The sequence below is a fragment of the Lagopus muta genome, chromosome 2, assembly GCF_023343835.1.
Source record: "Lagopus muta isolate bLagMut1 chromosome 2, bLagMut1 primary, whole genome shotgun sequence".
Classification (NCBI taxonomy): domain Eukaryota; kingdom Metazoa; phylum Chordata; class Aves; order Galliformes; family Phasianidae; genus Lagopus; species Lagopus muta.
Genome location: NC_064434.1, coordinates 32,289,078 through 32,305,980, shown reverse-complemented (window position 1 = coordinate 32,305,980; position 16,903 = coordinate 32,289,078). Strand labels below are relative to the sequence as shown.

The 16,903-nt window shown below is 37.2% G+C and overlaps 1 protein-coding gene and 1 long non-coding RNA gene across 2 annotated transcripts in view; one reads left to right on the top strand and one right to left on the bottom strand.

Moving 5' to 3' along the window:
* The window catches only part of BCKDHB (branched chain keto acid dehydrogenase E1 subunit beta), a 1,150,961-nt gene that overhangs the window by 637,931 nt on the left and 496,127 nt on the right, over positions 1 to 16,903 (bottom strand). The window lies entirely within an intron of this gene.
* On the top strand, positions 6,238 to 16,336 carry LOC125688664 (uncharacterized). Its single transcript, XR_007374830.1, has 3 exons — positions 6,238 to 6,327; positions 9,371 to 9,420; positions 13,265 to 16,336. It is a non-coding gene; the product is annotated as an uncharacterized LOC125688664 (long non-coding RNA).

The window sequence follows — 16,903 nt, the reverse complement described above, 5'->3', positions numbered from 1 at the left end:
AGTGAATTTGCATTTGGTGGCACCTCTCGGTGCTTTGCATCTTGAAATGATTGTGTTTCTGGTCCGATCCCCAGCGCCATGGAGAGGAATCTTGCAGAGTGGTGGCCTCTGGCCAGCACAAGCTGACATTCATTACATCAGGGAGAAGATAGGTTGCAGTGGCTAGCATGAAACGCTATTGGAAAAAACAGTGCACAAACAGATTCTGTAGAGAAAAAAACTGTTTATATGCTGTGGTTTGATGGACTCTTTTTATCCCAGAATCATTTAGGTTTGTTATCTGAGTTTTGAAAGGCCAGGAAAAGAGAAGTTAACCCTGTTTCCCTTCCCTTCCCATGCTGTGGATGAGTGGTGACAACAGAGCATGGGAGCCTGTGCTCCCACAAATCCCACCATGCCCATCCTTGGTGGCTCCCAGAGTTAGCAAAACTGTCAGCTAGACTTACAGTTCACTCTCTTTGCTTTTATTCTTTACTGTTCATGGAGGAAAGGCACTATAATTTATACCACCCTGCCACCTTATTGAAGTTCTGACCCACAACACAGGATGTTCTGGGAGGCTGACAAAGGGGTGGCAGTGAAAGGGAGGGAAAATATATTCAGATTTTTGTTTTACTTTTAGCACACACAAATACCTTTGAGTTAGTTCATCTTGGCCAAGGTTTTAGCTAAGCTGTTCTCACAAGACTACATGGAAATTCGTGAGTGTGATTATTTTACTTCCCAGCATTGCATGCTTCAGGAGAATTTCAGTCATTCATAAAGAAATGTTGGTTTAGAGATGAGGGTGATTCAGCATTAAGTACTTTTTCCTACTTTATTCACAATTTCAACCATAAAATATTGAGAGAGAGAGGTCCTTAGCCAAACATATGGTGCCAAACATATGAACTAACAAGTTGTGTTAATTCTGAAGTCCGGTTCTTAGATGTGATGGAAGAAAAACAGCCTGCTAAACACATGACCCCACTTGGTTAACGGGGTGCATGACCAGCAGGTTAAAAGCGACAAGGCATTTAGGGCAGGAAGAAAACCTAACAGGGAGATGCAAAATTCATGGGGTGCTGCCTCTTCACATTTGTGCCTCTTTTTTTTCTTTTTTTTTCCCCCAACAGAACAGCCAGTTTCTTGGCAACTTTGTCCCTTCAATAAAAGATATCTTAGGGAAAGTTACAGAGCTGTTACACCCTCACACCTGTATCCCATCCCAATCAGCTCAGAGCACTCTGGCTTTGATTTTCTTTCTGACTGAATCTTTTCAGCTTCTCTGAAGTAACTCATGATTTATGTTGCCATAAGTTAGACTATAATCATGCCCAGAAGACATGGCATATGTTCTTACATTCTCATATGTTATGGTTAACAAAAGTTTTTGGCAAAACCTCTTTTAAAAACTTGCCAGTTTCGCTGTAGATAAACAGATATGGCTTTCTCATAGAAAATACCTGAAGAACACAGCAACTGCTGCAGTAATGCTATTTTCCAGAACCACTTATTAATTTTTATGCATAATCATTATGATGAATTTGCTGCATTTGAAAATACATAAATAAACCTCTCATTTTGTTTCAGTTAATTCTCCTGCAGTGAATTCACACAGAATCACAGAATCACAGAATCACCCGGGTTGGAAGGGACCCCAAGGATCATGTAGTTCCAACCCCCCTGCCTAGCAGGGCCACCAAACATACACATTCAGATCAGGTTGCCCAGGACCCCGTCCAACCTGGCCTTAAACACGTCCAAGGACGGGGCATCCACAACCTCCCTGGGCAGCCCGTTCCAGGGCCTAACCACTCTCCTAGTAAAGAACTTCCCCCTAACATCCAACCTAAATCTTCCCTCCTTCAACTTAAAACCATTTCCCCTAGTCCTGCTATTGTCAGCCCTTTTGAAGAGTTTACTCTTCAAAATTCTTTATTCTATTTCAATTTTATGGAAGTGCATGTATCTCCGATTTTTATGATGCTTCCTTCTGACTAATTCTGTAATTCTGTTTTCTCCTAATGATGGCACTTACTTGTGCAAATTCTGCACTGCCTGCAAAGATTTCTGTGATGAGTGTATTCTGCTCAGTAATACATGAAAGGTCCTGGGACAACAGAAGGTCCTTTCAGCCCTGAAGGATGGGGAACACATATCTCAAAGTTTGCCCTTCTCCTCTTGCACTACAGTGAGAGACATAGGTGTATTTTCCTGCTTTTCTTTCACCCACTTTGTTGTGCTTTATTTTTGTAGATAGAGTAACAAGGAAGGCAGTCATACCAGACAGCAATTCCTGTACCATGACCGGCTCAGAAGGGGGACTGAAACTCCTTATTCTCTCCCAGTCAGAGTATGTATTTAGTATGAATATGGTTACAGCCTTTTCTGAAGTTTACTTATAGACCCTGTCCTGAGAAATCACCTCTGCTTTTTTGAATGCCATTATTTCCGTTGTGGTTTTTGCTATTACCATGGGCAGAGGATGAATTGCACCGTGTCCCAGGGTGGTCCACAACAGAAGATTGCTGCTTTACTTGCTTGAAAATGAAGGGATGGTGCCTTCTCTTTGTTCTCTGCCATCTTTTACTGCAGGATGAGTATTTGTGCCAGCACATGTTCAGTGGGACGACTGCCTCCTCCAGGAAGGGCATTTCAGTGCTGCAAAGTAAGAGCAGAGGAAGAGCAGGCTGCCCTGCTGATGCTAAGATTAGTTCTGCTGTTTCACTTGACTCAAGGGTATCTTACCTTCAGCACAGTGGTGACTGCTCTGCCCTTTGATAAGAAAAGCTCACAAGTGAGTCCACGATGTTTCCATGCAACTTTCCTGATTTCTTTTGACAGTAGAATTAAATATCATCATTTCTTAGTTGGCAGGTCTTCCACCACTCCTTGGCACAGCCACTAATAAGTTAGTAAGAAGCTAGAAAAGCACTTGGCATCACCTTGCTAAAAGTGTGGATGTATTCTGTGCGTGATGCATGCCGCACACTGTACCACTGATGTTATTAGCTTCCATGATTTCCTCTTCTTTCCTCTCAACAGCTTAAACATAGTTTGGGTTTAATACATTAGTAAAACGGTAATTTTCTTGCCTGCTAAATCCTTGGCTAGAAATTTTAAAGAGAGCCTTTGGCACTTAACATTTCAGCATTAATAAATGGTTAGTAATTGGGACCAGCCTAAATTTTCTAAATGGATGTGGGAAGTGAGAGTCTTGTTGATGCTCCCAGAAAATATTGTCTCATAATGTCATTAGGACTAAAACAGTGGCAAAATCTTCACCAACTTTAGCAAACATCTTACATCTCAAATGCAAATAGAGGATCCTCTGAGTAAGAAAAGGTAATCACTTATGTGATCATAATGGTACTGTTAAAAGCCTAAGTGCAATTCTCAAGGCATTACCATAAGTTAATATATGTGTAGTATATGTGTATGGCTGCACCTTCCAAGCTGGGTCAGAGGGTTATTTACTGTGTCTACACTGATGAAAATAACATTATTGTACTGTGCCAGACTCCCTAACACCAGGATATAAGATTGTTTTCCTAAAGATAAAGAACTGCAGGATACATAAAACTTTCCCACTGAATTAGCGGATGTTTTAGTTGTGGCTCCTTGCTGTCATTGAGCTGACCAAATGGCTCATTTCATAATTCAGATGGAAAATCAGTGGGAAATGGAAGTTAATGTTCAGAGAGGGGAATCTACAAAAGCAGATATGTGTATTTTAACATGTATGTTAGCTGACAATGTGTACAGGTTAGGTTTTTTTTTTTTGTTTCTAGACTAAACATTAGCACTGCTAGTTTTTCCAGGCTGAACCATGCATGAACAGAGGTAATTTTCAACTTTTTCCTTGTACATAATAAAAAATTTTCAATTGAGTTTTAACCAAGACTCCAAAAATTTTACTTCTTTAAAACTCATTTCAACAATAACTGTTCATTCTTGCTGGTAGTTACTGGGATATCCTATAATTAAAATCATTAGGAGAGTTCAACCAGGCAGGAGGGCCTTCAGTAATCTTGAATCACAATTTATGTGTGTGTTTCTTAAAATGTGTGTGAGACTGAGAAGAGAGCACAACATTAACTTCAAATTTGTGGTAGGGGTAGCAAAATCCATATTTGAGATTAATGAGAGCAAGCTCATCTTTAATGCTGGTAACACATGAAGAAATCAGATTAATACAGCAGAATTTCAGCTGGAAGCACTGGAAATGGAGGTAGAATGAAAAGCCAGAATGAAAAGCAATTGCTTGCATGTGTGTTTATGTAGTTTGTATGCTTACACAAATGAAAGCACATGTTTTGTCACACATTTTCAGCCTTTGCAAGATGATATTCCCTTACTTAACTCCATCTGCTTTTAGCTTTTTAAGCTCTTTTTTTCTTATCAGAGTTCCAAAAATTGCAGTATCACTAATTATTACCCCATAATACTGGCATTTTCTGCAATTATAAAACATCCTCCATTTAATAAGCATTCAGTCATGGTGGGAAATCATGATGCTATGGCACAGAGCTGGAAGTCAGGGCAACAGGGTACAAGCTGGACCAAGTACATACCTGAACACATCTTGCCTTACCTGAAAATCTCTTTTCTAAAAGGTTTTTGTGACAAATCCTTTGTGAGATCTCAACATCTATTAACCAAATTGTTTGTTACAGATTTTATTTATTTTTCTTTTTGGTAGAGAATAGAAAATAATACAGGAATTCGGAGAAGTGTCATCTCAGACTTAACATGCATTATAATATCTTTTCAGCTGAATTGGCCTTTTAAAATGCATACAGCTACTCAGTAAGAAAACAGTCCTGGTGGGAATAAGGCCAAGACTTTTCAACTACATGGTTAAATGAAAGTAAGATTGAGAAGTCTGTGATGGTACATTTCAAACTGAACTGCAACAATTGGGAAAAAAAGAGCAGACTGATTCGCTACAGGCTTTGAAAGGAGAGCCCTACCCAAATCCCACTGCAGAAAAGTAAAGGAAGTTCTCAAATGACTTTAGAAAAAGATTGGGGTAGTGACTAAAGAGATTTATAAAGCTTTGCATTATGTTGAACAAAGCATCGAACTTTGGGGCGGTCTTAAAGAGGGACACTGGAGAACAACCCACAGAAAATCAGAAAAACAAATAATTCTCTCTTCCTGGAAATGAACAAACCACAGAAATATGAGGAGAGTCTGTTAACAAGACTAGGAAAATTTTAATAAAAATCATGTAAGATGGAGGAATGAATGATTGTTTATAGGAACTGTCCAACTTTACAAATTGATGAATCTGACTGTAATGGAAACAAATTTTATTGAAAAGATTCATTTTTTTATAATCATTCAGGAAATGGAGATATGGAAAACAGATCAGATGAAGATATTGGGGTATTTTTTTGAGATTTCTGTAATGCCAAGTGAGAAAAAGGAAAAATAAGAGAAGATGGCAACCATCCTGAGGGATGGTACTTTTTTGTACCAGAGAAGAAAGTTCTGATTACTTGTGATGCTACTGTGCCAGTTGGTTAGGTTAATTGATCACCATCCTCCATGATACAACATTTGGCAGGATTTATCAAAATGCCTTTGAACTGGTCATTGACCTGCAACCATTCCTGAGGAATGGCTCTCTTTCAGACATGAAGTATCAAGTAGGACAAAACAACCCTGTTTTGGCATTGGGATAGGCTAAATATCTTCGTGGGGTCTTCCTAGCTGTAGTTTCACTGTTTTATACCTGGAAGCAATGAAGTTATTCTTGAGGTCTGGATGAACACCCAGCAATTTAGAGAGGTCTGCTCTCTCCTGATAAAAGCACTATTCATGGGACAGTTTTTCTTCACAGTAGTAGTTATTTATAAGTAGAGTTAAATATATGACAAACTAATGTGTAGTACCTACTACTAACCGGTAAATAAAATGCTGAAGACTTGTGATGGTCAGGAGCTAATGCTGCAAGACTTTAAAAACATAAATATACTTTATTGATTGATTTGTTTTAAATACTTACAGATTGTTGAAGTTGAAAGGTCAAATATTCACATCATTATACTAAATTTGATTAAATGCATAACTTTGCATCATATGTACGTTAGTGTAGGGGAACTGTTAGGTCAGGGCTCAAACTGGTGATTGAGCACTTGGTGAAGATGTGTGGCTGGCCAAGGGAGTACAGACACATAGTTTCCACCTGTGCTCCCAACCAGACCAGAAGGGGTGGACTCAGGGTGGAGTAACCCTGTGCTCATGTAAGGACAGCAACTGAAAGGAGATCATCTCTTGGGCCTACATTGCTTCCTGAGAAGGACTGATGCATCACCAGAGAGCTCCTTTATCAGTGCGGTGAGTTCAGCTCTTCTTTCTGTGTGACTGTTGGCCTATCTGCAAATACTTTACCTGGTATTGCCAAGAACATGTCAAAATCAATTTTGTTTCTTAGTAAGCAAAACAGTTTGTATTAAGAAAGCATGTGTAATTTAAAATGGCTTTAAAATGTAACTGAATGAAGAAAATGCAGTTTTAACTTTTATTTTTTAACTTTTTTAACTTTTTAAACTTTTAAATGCATTTATCCAGCACAACTAGTGGGTTTGTGGTTTCTAGGTAATTTTAAGCATTTAGGAGCTCAGAAAAAATATTAGGGAAGTTGTAAAATTTTATAGTAGATTGCACTGAAAGTAATGCCTTTTAATTAATTCCATGGAAACTACAAGTTACAAAGACCAGAAGAACACTATTTGATAGAGCATATTCTCAGCTGTAAAAAACCTTCTTTAACATATTCACCACTATTAGCTATATCTTTTCATCAGGAAGGAACAAGAGCCTGCATGCCACACTTGTAAACATCTGCACCAGTAGAAGTGATCAAGTGATCCACCATTCCTGTCACTTCTGCTGAAAGGCATCACCCATGCAAGCCTTACTGAGCTTGCATCCACTGTTTGGGCTTCACTAATGCTCATCAAGCGTCAATGAATGTCAATGGGTGCCATTTTTTTTTGCACGGAGAAATTCAAGGACACACCTTTTCTTCATCTGCGCTTCCACATCAGACAGTCCCTCTGCTGATATCTGTTTCAAAGCAACAAAATGTAATTGAATAATGATGGGAAAGTTCAACCTGTACTATAATACCACCAATATCTGCTTCTGACATTGTGGGTCAAAAAAAAAATAAAACAGGAGTTGCTACATTCAGAGCTACCCTTATAGATGCTTTTTTGAATTGAACTTGGATATTACTTACTTATCTATGCTGCACAATGGTATCATATTTATCTATTCACTGGACATCTTTGTCAGATTGAAAAGACATTAGGTTTTCAAGTTTTTTAGCTTACCTAAATATTTTTAGGCTCCTTTGATTATTTTAGAGGAAAAAATGAGGAATAAAAATGCATTAAACAATGTACCAAGTATTTGGAAATCCTTAAAAATACTATCCAGTTTGTCTTTTTAAACAAACAATTTTTTAGGAATAAAAGTCTAAAAGACAAGGAAAGGGAAGCAAAAACTTACTTAAGTTTTACCTAAATATTCATGAGTGAATGCAACAGCAAATAAAACCATTGGCTTGAAGACATCATACAGTGAGTCTTGGAAGTCTGAATTTGTGTTTCTGTTTTTCTACTTTCTGCATACAATGCAAGATGTGTCCTTACATAAGAGTAGTATATATGAGTGAATTTATGAACATTTTTAAATGGATTTATATGGTTATTTAATAAATTACGCACATAGCTATTGGAGTAATTGACAAGCTTCAATTCTGATATTTCTTAAATTCACATACAGTGCTTTGCAAAAATACCTATTAACTATCTTTTTTGTTATGTCAGGAGAGTGATTCTTACTTGTCTTCATGTGCTGACTTGTGGTTGAAAACAAACTGAACTAGTTTTCAGTCCTTGTTTTCAGCTGTCAAACCTGCTTTGTTTCAAAGATGTTGAACGCCTATATTTTGCTGAGGAGTGGTGTTAGCACCAGGCCAAGATACAACTGGAAAGGAAAGTAGGTCATGCAGAATGCTTTCATAAAGAAGTGTCATTTGATGCTGGATGTCCCTCTACTCATACTTAGCATATTTCAACTCATAGTACAAATATGTTCTTCTTGTTAAGGATCATAATTAATTTTGCCATCTGTAAAGCGAGAATTGGAAGTTCTTGATTGTGCTGTAACATTACTGTGAGAAAAACAAAGTTGATTACAAAACAACTAATAACTGAGTATGAAGTGAATAGAAGGCTTTTCAAACCAGTTTGGAAATTACTGTTTAATTTGTCTCTTTATTATAAAGGCCACTCTTAGTGAAATACTGAGCAAGCTTTAAGAACATGAATGAACTCAGGGATACTATGATATAAAATTTTCTCACTTTACAATGTAATCTGCACTCCTCATTGGAGTTCTTCATTTTCTGTTTTTACCACCTTTCCTAATTCTTTAACTCCCAAAGCACCTTCTCAGCTAGAAGTATGTCTTTTAACTTGTTTTGTCTTAATCTCCCACTTCAAACAATTTTCCTCTTGTACTTTTTCTCCACAAGTCTTCAGCTTGATCTTTTTAAAAAAGTGCATGCTTTGATATTGCAGGCTGAGTTCTGTATTTTTTCTTTTCAATGGGGATATTTTCTTGATTCATTTTCTAGTGAATCTTTGCCTGTTGCTATTACACTTAATTTACTTAATATTCTATGTTTGCTTAATTTCCTCTGCACAATCATCAGACATTATCTGCGCATGTTTTAACACCTTTCCTTTGTTGGTAGTCAGTGCTGCTTCGTATGGTGGGAATATGGAAGAACTTCCAGTCTTGTGCAAAAATGACTTATTTTCATGTTCAGATTTTTTCACTAGATAATACTAGATAAATACTCTTCTTGGCAATTACATTTATAGGCAAGCATCATATTTCCTAGAACAGTTATTCCACCAGGTTATGGTCAGTAACCAGACACTCAAAAGCCCCGTTTTTTTCATAAAGCAAAGCAATATTTCAACATTAGTCTACTTCCCTTTGATAAGAGTTTGCAGGCAAAATCTGGCAATCTAAACAAGCATGTTGTGAATTGGAAATAAACTGCACTTTAAATCCTACTAATATGCACAGTTTCTTCTTCCATTTACTCCCGTTGCATTAGTAAATTATGTAACACTAGAGAAAGAATTAGTAAAATCCTTGAAATCTTTGAACTACTTTTCTTCATCTCTTTTTTTTTTTTTTTCTAAATGTAACTGACTTAACCTAGCATGCACAGAAAGCTGGAGTCTCAAATTATGGTCCTCAAAACTACTGTTTTTAATTTTTAATAATTTTGTAGGTGCCTGATCAGTATAGTAATTTTGGTCAACAGTGGGACGGTATTTCTTCACTTTCCTAGGTACACTGAGATTCTGCCTGGTTGCCCTTCCCACAGCACTGATATTTCAGGTAAACCCATTTTTTCCTACACCCTGTTTCCATATAACTCCAGTCTAGGACAAACATGGACTTTGAAAACCTAAATCATAATTTCATTTACATAAGAATTTGCTTTATGTTATTAAATAATTCAGTCACTTTTCCATGGTTCAATGGTGTATTTTATTTTTTTTCTGATCACTGAGAAGGGTGGGTATACAAAACAGTGAGCCTGGATTGTAGTTGGTCACAGAAACGGCTCCATCCCTTCAGTCTCAGGGATTCTTGTCATTTCCTTTTTTGTGTGTTTGTTGTGCTTTTTTTTTGTTTTGTTTTGTTTATCTGGATCTATTGCAAATACAATGAAGAATGGTAAAGCTCTAAATCTCAGTCTTTCTTTCTGGGACCTTTTAAAATATACTCTGAGTAATCAGTTATCCCAAGGTTCCTTTTTTCTCTTTCCAGACAAGGATTTTGTCACTCAAAAGTTTGCATGATCCATGTCAGTATAATTGCTCCAAAATGCCAAAGTCATGGTTAATCTCAGCTGCTTGTGAATAGGATTATTTAGACAAAAATATCCACTCATTCTATTTAAACAGTCAATGATTTTAATGCTGTTCTGCTGAGGAGAACAAAATACAAACAAAATTATCACATGTAGATATATGTATATTAAAATATATATTTATAAAATTGAGGAAGATTATAACCATTATGATATAATCTGCTGGACTTCAGTATGGAAATACTTTTATTTTAATTGCAGCTAAAATGATGAGTATGGGTAGACAAAACGAGTCTTCCAAATGTCATTTAATGATCAGCTGAGAATGCTTAATTATTCTGCATTTGTCTGGTAGATATTTCAACAAGGTATACAAAGACTGCCTTGTCTATTGCCTTCCTTTATGAACAAAACAGAACTTCTGATTTATCTGGTTACTGAGAATCACCTGGTGGGAGTGCCTCCACGGTCTGAGGATTCCTGACCTGGCAATGGAGAGACATAACAGTATTGTCCCAGCCTTGCACTACAGCTGTCTCTTCGATCTCAATTTGTAGTCAGATGGCAGAATTATGTATATTCAGTACCTTGCTCTAATTGTCTTAATTGAGTTACTAACAAAATAAAACAGAAGGGTGCAGAAAAAATTGTTTTTTTTTAATGCAAGCTGTACAACTTGCATCATAGACATTTTCGTTTAAAAGGCCATGTGTTGATGTATCACATGAGATGGCAAATTGATTGGAACTTAAAAAAATATTTACAGACTATGGAATAGAAATGCCTAATGCTGAGGGCTGGCTCCAAACAGTAGCTTATGTCATGCAGCTTGTGTGAATTGCACTATTACTAACAAAAGAAAGCCAACAAAAAAAATAGTGAGGACATTTCTATTGGTTTATGTTTTGTTTGAGATATTATGGTGTACACCCATGAGGTTTTCTTTGCCCAAAACCATGCTGGGCAAATGGTTTTCTCAGTCAGATAATGAAGCTTCAGAAGGAAAACACAGCAACTGAAATAGCTCCCAAGTATCTATATGGAATGAGAATACTCTATAAATGATGTGTTTAGCATTTCATCAGAAGCTTGTAAAGTCAGATTTGGCAGGCAAAAGCAATTTTGATAACATAAAGCTCATTCTGCTCGGGGTGTAACTGGTAGTACGCGAGCATACCAAGGATATGAGAACTGTTATAGTATATTGTACAGTGTGCTGGGTAGTGTTAAAATAATTCACAGCCTTGACTTTTCTGTAGTATGAATTCCGTATTAACTTAAAAAAATTAAACTGACTCAAAACTCTTTTGGCATCATATAAATTGGTACAGAGTAAGGCTTTAACTGTAAACAGGGAACTGCTTTGAGTTGCGCTATTTGCTACCCTAATATAGTCTCCCTGTAGAGCTCCCAACATTCTCTTATAGAATCATTTAAATTGGAAGGGACCATTAAAGGTCATCTAGTCCAATTACCCTGCAATGAACAGGGACACCTACAGCTCAGATCCCCCACCTTGAATATCTCCAGGGATGAGGCATTCACACACCTCAAGGAAATCTGTTCCGTTGTCTCATCACCATTCTCATCCTAAAAAAACAAACAAAAAAAACCACCTTCTTCCTTATATCCAATCTAAATATCCCCTCTTTTTAGTTTGAAACCATTTCCCCTTGTCCAATCACAACATAGCCTTTTAAAGAATCTGTAAGAGTCTGTCCCCTTCTTTCTTATAGCCCCCTTTTCCACCCACCCTGAACTCCCTCCCTTTAGATACTGAAAGTGTGCCCTCTTGGGCAGACTACCTACCTACCTACCTTCTCTTGGATCACTTTTGTGTCCCTCTTTTGGACAAGTTCCAACAGGTCCATGTCTCTCCTGTATCAAGGACTTCACCTTGGGTTGCAGTACTCCAGGTGAAGTTACACCAGTGTAGAATAGACAGCCAGGATTAACTCCCTCTCCTGGTTTACCACGCTTCTTTGGGTGTAGGCCAGAATTCAGTTGGCTTTCTGGGCTGTCAGGGCACGCTGTGGCTTTATGTCCAGCTTGCCATGCACCAGTATCCTCGGGCACTGCAATGCAGGGTGACTGCATACTGAAATGTGTGTCACTTCTACTGGGAGAAAGAGCCAAGACTCTATTCCTGTGAGGAGAGCCAACAAGAAGCCAGAGGTGACCTCGGGGTTGAGGAGAAATAAATAAATATTAAGTAAGTAAGTAAATAAATAAATAGTGCTCATTGGCATTCATCAATACCTGCTGATTGTTTATGGAGGCCAAACAGTGAATGTGAGCTCAGTGAGGCTGTGGGAGGTGCAATTCAGCAGTGGCAACAGTGTCTGTGGGTCACCTCTGCTAGTGCAGATGCTTATGAGCATGCAGCACTTGTTCACTGATGGTGAAAATGCACAGCTAATGATGGTGATGTTGAAAAAGAATGTTCTGTAGCTGAGAATTTGCTCTATCTAATAGTGTTACTGTGTTTTTTGTCTCTGACCTGGTGTTCAGGAAAATAAATGGAGGGCATTATTTTCAGTGCTACTTGGTCTTTGGGCTTTCTGGCTTGGTAGAAGTTCCTTTTTGTAGCTCACTCAAATAACTGCAGTTCATTACCTGTCAGCTTGGTGTTACTGCATATCTTAATTTTCTTTGATATACAAATCATAATTTTTTTTTCTTGAGTTTGAGAACCATGAATATATAGACTGATATAAAGGTTAACAAGGAAAAGCCAAGTGCCATTTAGAGTAGAAAAAATCTTGGAAAACAGGGAGACAGGAGAGTTGAAATGTATGTATGCATGGAAAAGATATATCTTTCCTTGTTGTGACAACTCTATTTTTGTCTACTCTTGCAGAACTAAATTTGTAACTTCTGTCCCAGAGGAAACTTTGATATTCTCCTACTTGCTTTATTCTTCAAATAGGACAAAACATTTAATGAAAATTCCAGAAGAATCTTATTCAAGAGATATTTTGCCAGCTTTTTAAAATAATTAGAGATTTATTTTCTCAAAATTGGCCTATATTTTCCAGCACATACATTACTTTGTAGTAACTACATGTTAAAAATACCGAGTAGTGCTCTTGTGCTTTAACACCTGATGCTGGAGCTGGGTGCAGTGCAGGTTCAGTCAGCGTAGGTCCCACTTTGCGTAGTCCTGTGTGAATCCTTATCAGTAGAAGAAGAGTATAGGCTTTTGGCTTATGAAGATGTGCCAATCATCAGCTCCAATGATAATTTCTGGATCACTTCAAAAATAAAAAGGGATGTCAGATGCAGACCTGAAAAAAGTCTCATTTGCTTTTTAGTGGAAAATTTGGGGCTATCTGTCTGAACTCAGCATTTTCCTATTATTTGCAGAAATAAAGATATCTGCTGAAAGTTCTGAATACATCCTTTTCCTTCAGCTGCAGTTGTTTGGCTTCCTTGCTTCCTGTGATGACCACCCTTCTGTGAGCAACCATCATCACCTAAGCACTCAAGGCATCAGCATCTCTGCATACGGTAGCTTCACCAGGAGAGGAGTAACTTAGACCCTGGACCCTTTTCTTCCTTCATCTCTTTCTTTAGCTTGTTTGCTCAAAACTTGATGGTCCCAAGTTGGATTCCTCTAATTTCAATGGAGATTTCTGTGCTTTTTAATTTTTTTGTGAGGTCTGCCTTTGTTATCAGCTTATTTTAAAACTTTAGAGTATTTTTTGGCATAAATGTGTACACTTTCCCTCGTCTATGTACTATACATGCCTGCTAGATCCTTTATTCATAGTTTCTTACACAGTTGCAGCTCCTTTTGAGGTCAAATTCTTATCAAGTGTAAGTTGATGGTGCCTTATTTAAACTGAGCTGCATTAGTTTACACTGAATAGGATCCTGCTTTTTTAGAGTTTGTGTTATTAATTGCTAAGGCAATTGCAAATACTCATGTTTATGGAAAGTTCTGATAATAAGATCATTTTATTTGTAATTCAAGTTAAATTAGATAGACAAAACTTTATTCTACAGCCATGCTTGCTGTTTTTATTCTAACCAACGAAAAAAGCTTTCCTCTGAAAGTATGTCTTCTCTCCTTCCACAAAGAAAGATGATTTGATCAAGTGTCTTGATTACTATTTCTCCTGTTTGAAAGCATATAAACCTTTTGGATAGGATAGCTAGGGAATCATTTGACTGGAAAAGAAATTTTGTGATGATATGAGCAAGTGTAGCTGCATACTTCCACGGTACGGTTGTATTATTTTTAGATCTGGATATACTTCTTGTTTAAAAACTCTTTTCCTGAAAGAGTGTCATTGTCTGGCATTACCTTCCAAACTGGCTATACTTTAAAGTTTTAAATGAAGATGTATATATTGTGGCTGCTGGTGAAATAGAATGGCAGTTGTTGATGGCCACAGCTGGGGAGTAAATTAACTGGGGAACAATCTCAATTCATGCTTTTGAGAAATGGTCCAGACAATCATAACCTAAAATAAGATCATTCTGAAAGTGAGGAGCTTTTGGCTTCCAGTTTGGACAGGTTTGCTCAAACATTGTAAGGATTTAATTACTTATATAACTGAAGTATTTCTGCAGTTAGTGAATGTTAAAAATATCATATGTGCAGCATATGCTTTTTCTAAAGTGTTAGAGGAAATACAATTCAAAGTGGAGGGGATGAAACACCATGACATTTCTCTAACAGAATTTCCAGCTTTACAAGATGCCTCGCGTGATGTATGATTATCAAAGCATATGCATCCCAGTTTTTACAGACTGGAATAAGCGCGAACACTTTTTTTTTTTTTTAACTTAAATGGATCTAAGCCAAATGTTCTGAGGTTTGTCCATGATATTTCATTACAAAACAATCAGACATTTCCAACTAGAAATGCTTTTATGATTTACCATGTTCTACTTGTAAGCCTTTGAAGAGAGAGTACTGGTTGCACCATCATTTAATAAAATTTGGACAGCTACATTTTTTATGCAAAAAATATGCCCTGGAAGCAAATCTTTTTATCATTGGTCTTAACGAGTTTTCTGGCAGTCTACTGCACAATTGTGAGTAAATATCATTAATATTAATTTGAATATCTACCCACTGTAATTCAGAAAATACCAATGTCATGAATTGACCAGGAATCACTGAGGATAGCTACAAATACTTGAGAAATATCTTCAGATGTTCCAGCTGTTGGACGAATAATCCACATTCTTTACAAATGCTTGACGTTATTGGCATATGAACCACTTAGCTGAATGGGTAAATGAAAAAGAATGAGAAGTTGTGCAACCAATTTGGGCAATATCTCTCTCCTTATTCTGAGAATGGCCTGGTTAATTAGAATGCTTTAAATGCAACATCTGTCTGTCTGATATGCACAGCTGTACAATTTGTGCTCTGCTTGTGATCCAGCTACACAGCCTGCCACACGCCATCTGCTTTCTGTGGACTGTAAAAGGCAGTATCTTGATTGCCATGTATAGGAGGTGGATTTCTTATTCTTTCAAATCTTGTTTTCATTTTACTTTGTTCTTTCTGCCCTCCTTTGTAATCCACAGGTTAGAAACTTGAATTACTGCAATTTAATTAAAATCTTTTTTACTCTAGGTGAATTTTTCCAGGGGTAATTCCTTGAGAACTGTAAGATACAGAAGACCCCACATGACACAAATAACTTGAATAGCAAGTACTATCTATAGATAACATCATACATTAAAGAATATTCAGTTGAATGATTTCATGAAATCTAAGCAAGTTATTTTAACTTAGCCAGGTTTCTGTCATTGCTAAGCTTTTGAACAGCTGAAGGACTTTTAAAATGTTTCACAAGACAGAATGTGTTGGATGTTTCCTAGCTTTAAGAGGGTGTAATAGATGCACAATTCAAATCACATAAGTTAAGGGAACTGATATGATAGAGACACCTTCTATTTTAGGGTTGGACATTAGATCTAGCTATCAATAAAAAACTGTGTACTGAACTCCAACAACATCAACACTGATGGGAGAACAATCTGCTCAGCAACTACTTGTTGCTTTGGAAGTTTTACACCTGTATGTATATTACAGCTTAATGCTCATCAGCTGCTTAGACTGCCATTATCTATGGCATTATTTGTTCAGCTAGATTTTTTTTCTCTACTATAAAGATAAAAAAGCTATTAAAGAAGGGACAGAAAATGGGAAACACTCTGACAGGAGTAGGATGCAAGGCTAAGTGTAACAGTACTGAGGCTGCTGGTGACCATCCTGTAAAAAATGTGATACTCCAAACATGTATTGTTTGCCAAAAATTGCTGGGAAAAAAAAAAAAAATATCTACAAATGTACTAGCAGTGCTATTAATCAAACTGCTTATATATGGAAGACATTTATACATGATACATTAGTTTTCTTCCAAAAAATGGTCAGTTTTCTTCTGACTGCAGTTTATGATATCCCAAATGAAGACCTGCTCATTTCCATTCTTTCCTTCTTCCAAAGATGCGATAATTATTAAATAAATGTTACTGTAAGATTAACTGTGATATTTTATTTTAACTGCTTAGGAGAGTAAAGTCACATTCTGTGCAGAAAAGAAACCCACAATACTATCAGAGCTAGGAGAAATTATAAAATTTTATATTGTTTTACATCAGGTAAGATTTACTGTAAACATGTATTCAATTAGAATCATAGTATCACCAGGGGTTGGAAAAGAGCTCTAAGATCATTTTGTCCAACTATTAGCCCATTACCACCATGCCAACTAAACCATGTCTCTCAGTGCTGCATCTACATGTTTCTTCAACACCTTCAGGGACAGTGACCAGTGATGCCACCACTTCCCTGGGCTGTTCCAATGTCTCGTTGCTGTTTCTGAGAAGGAATTTTTCATAATATCCAAACTGAACCTTCCCTGGAGCAACTTATGGACGTTACCTTTGCCTGTTTCTGTTACCTGGGAGGAGAGGCCAATCTCCGCCTCACCACAACATCCTTTCGGGGAGTTGTAGAAAGTCATAAGGTCTCCCTGA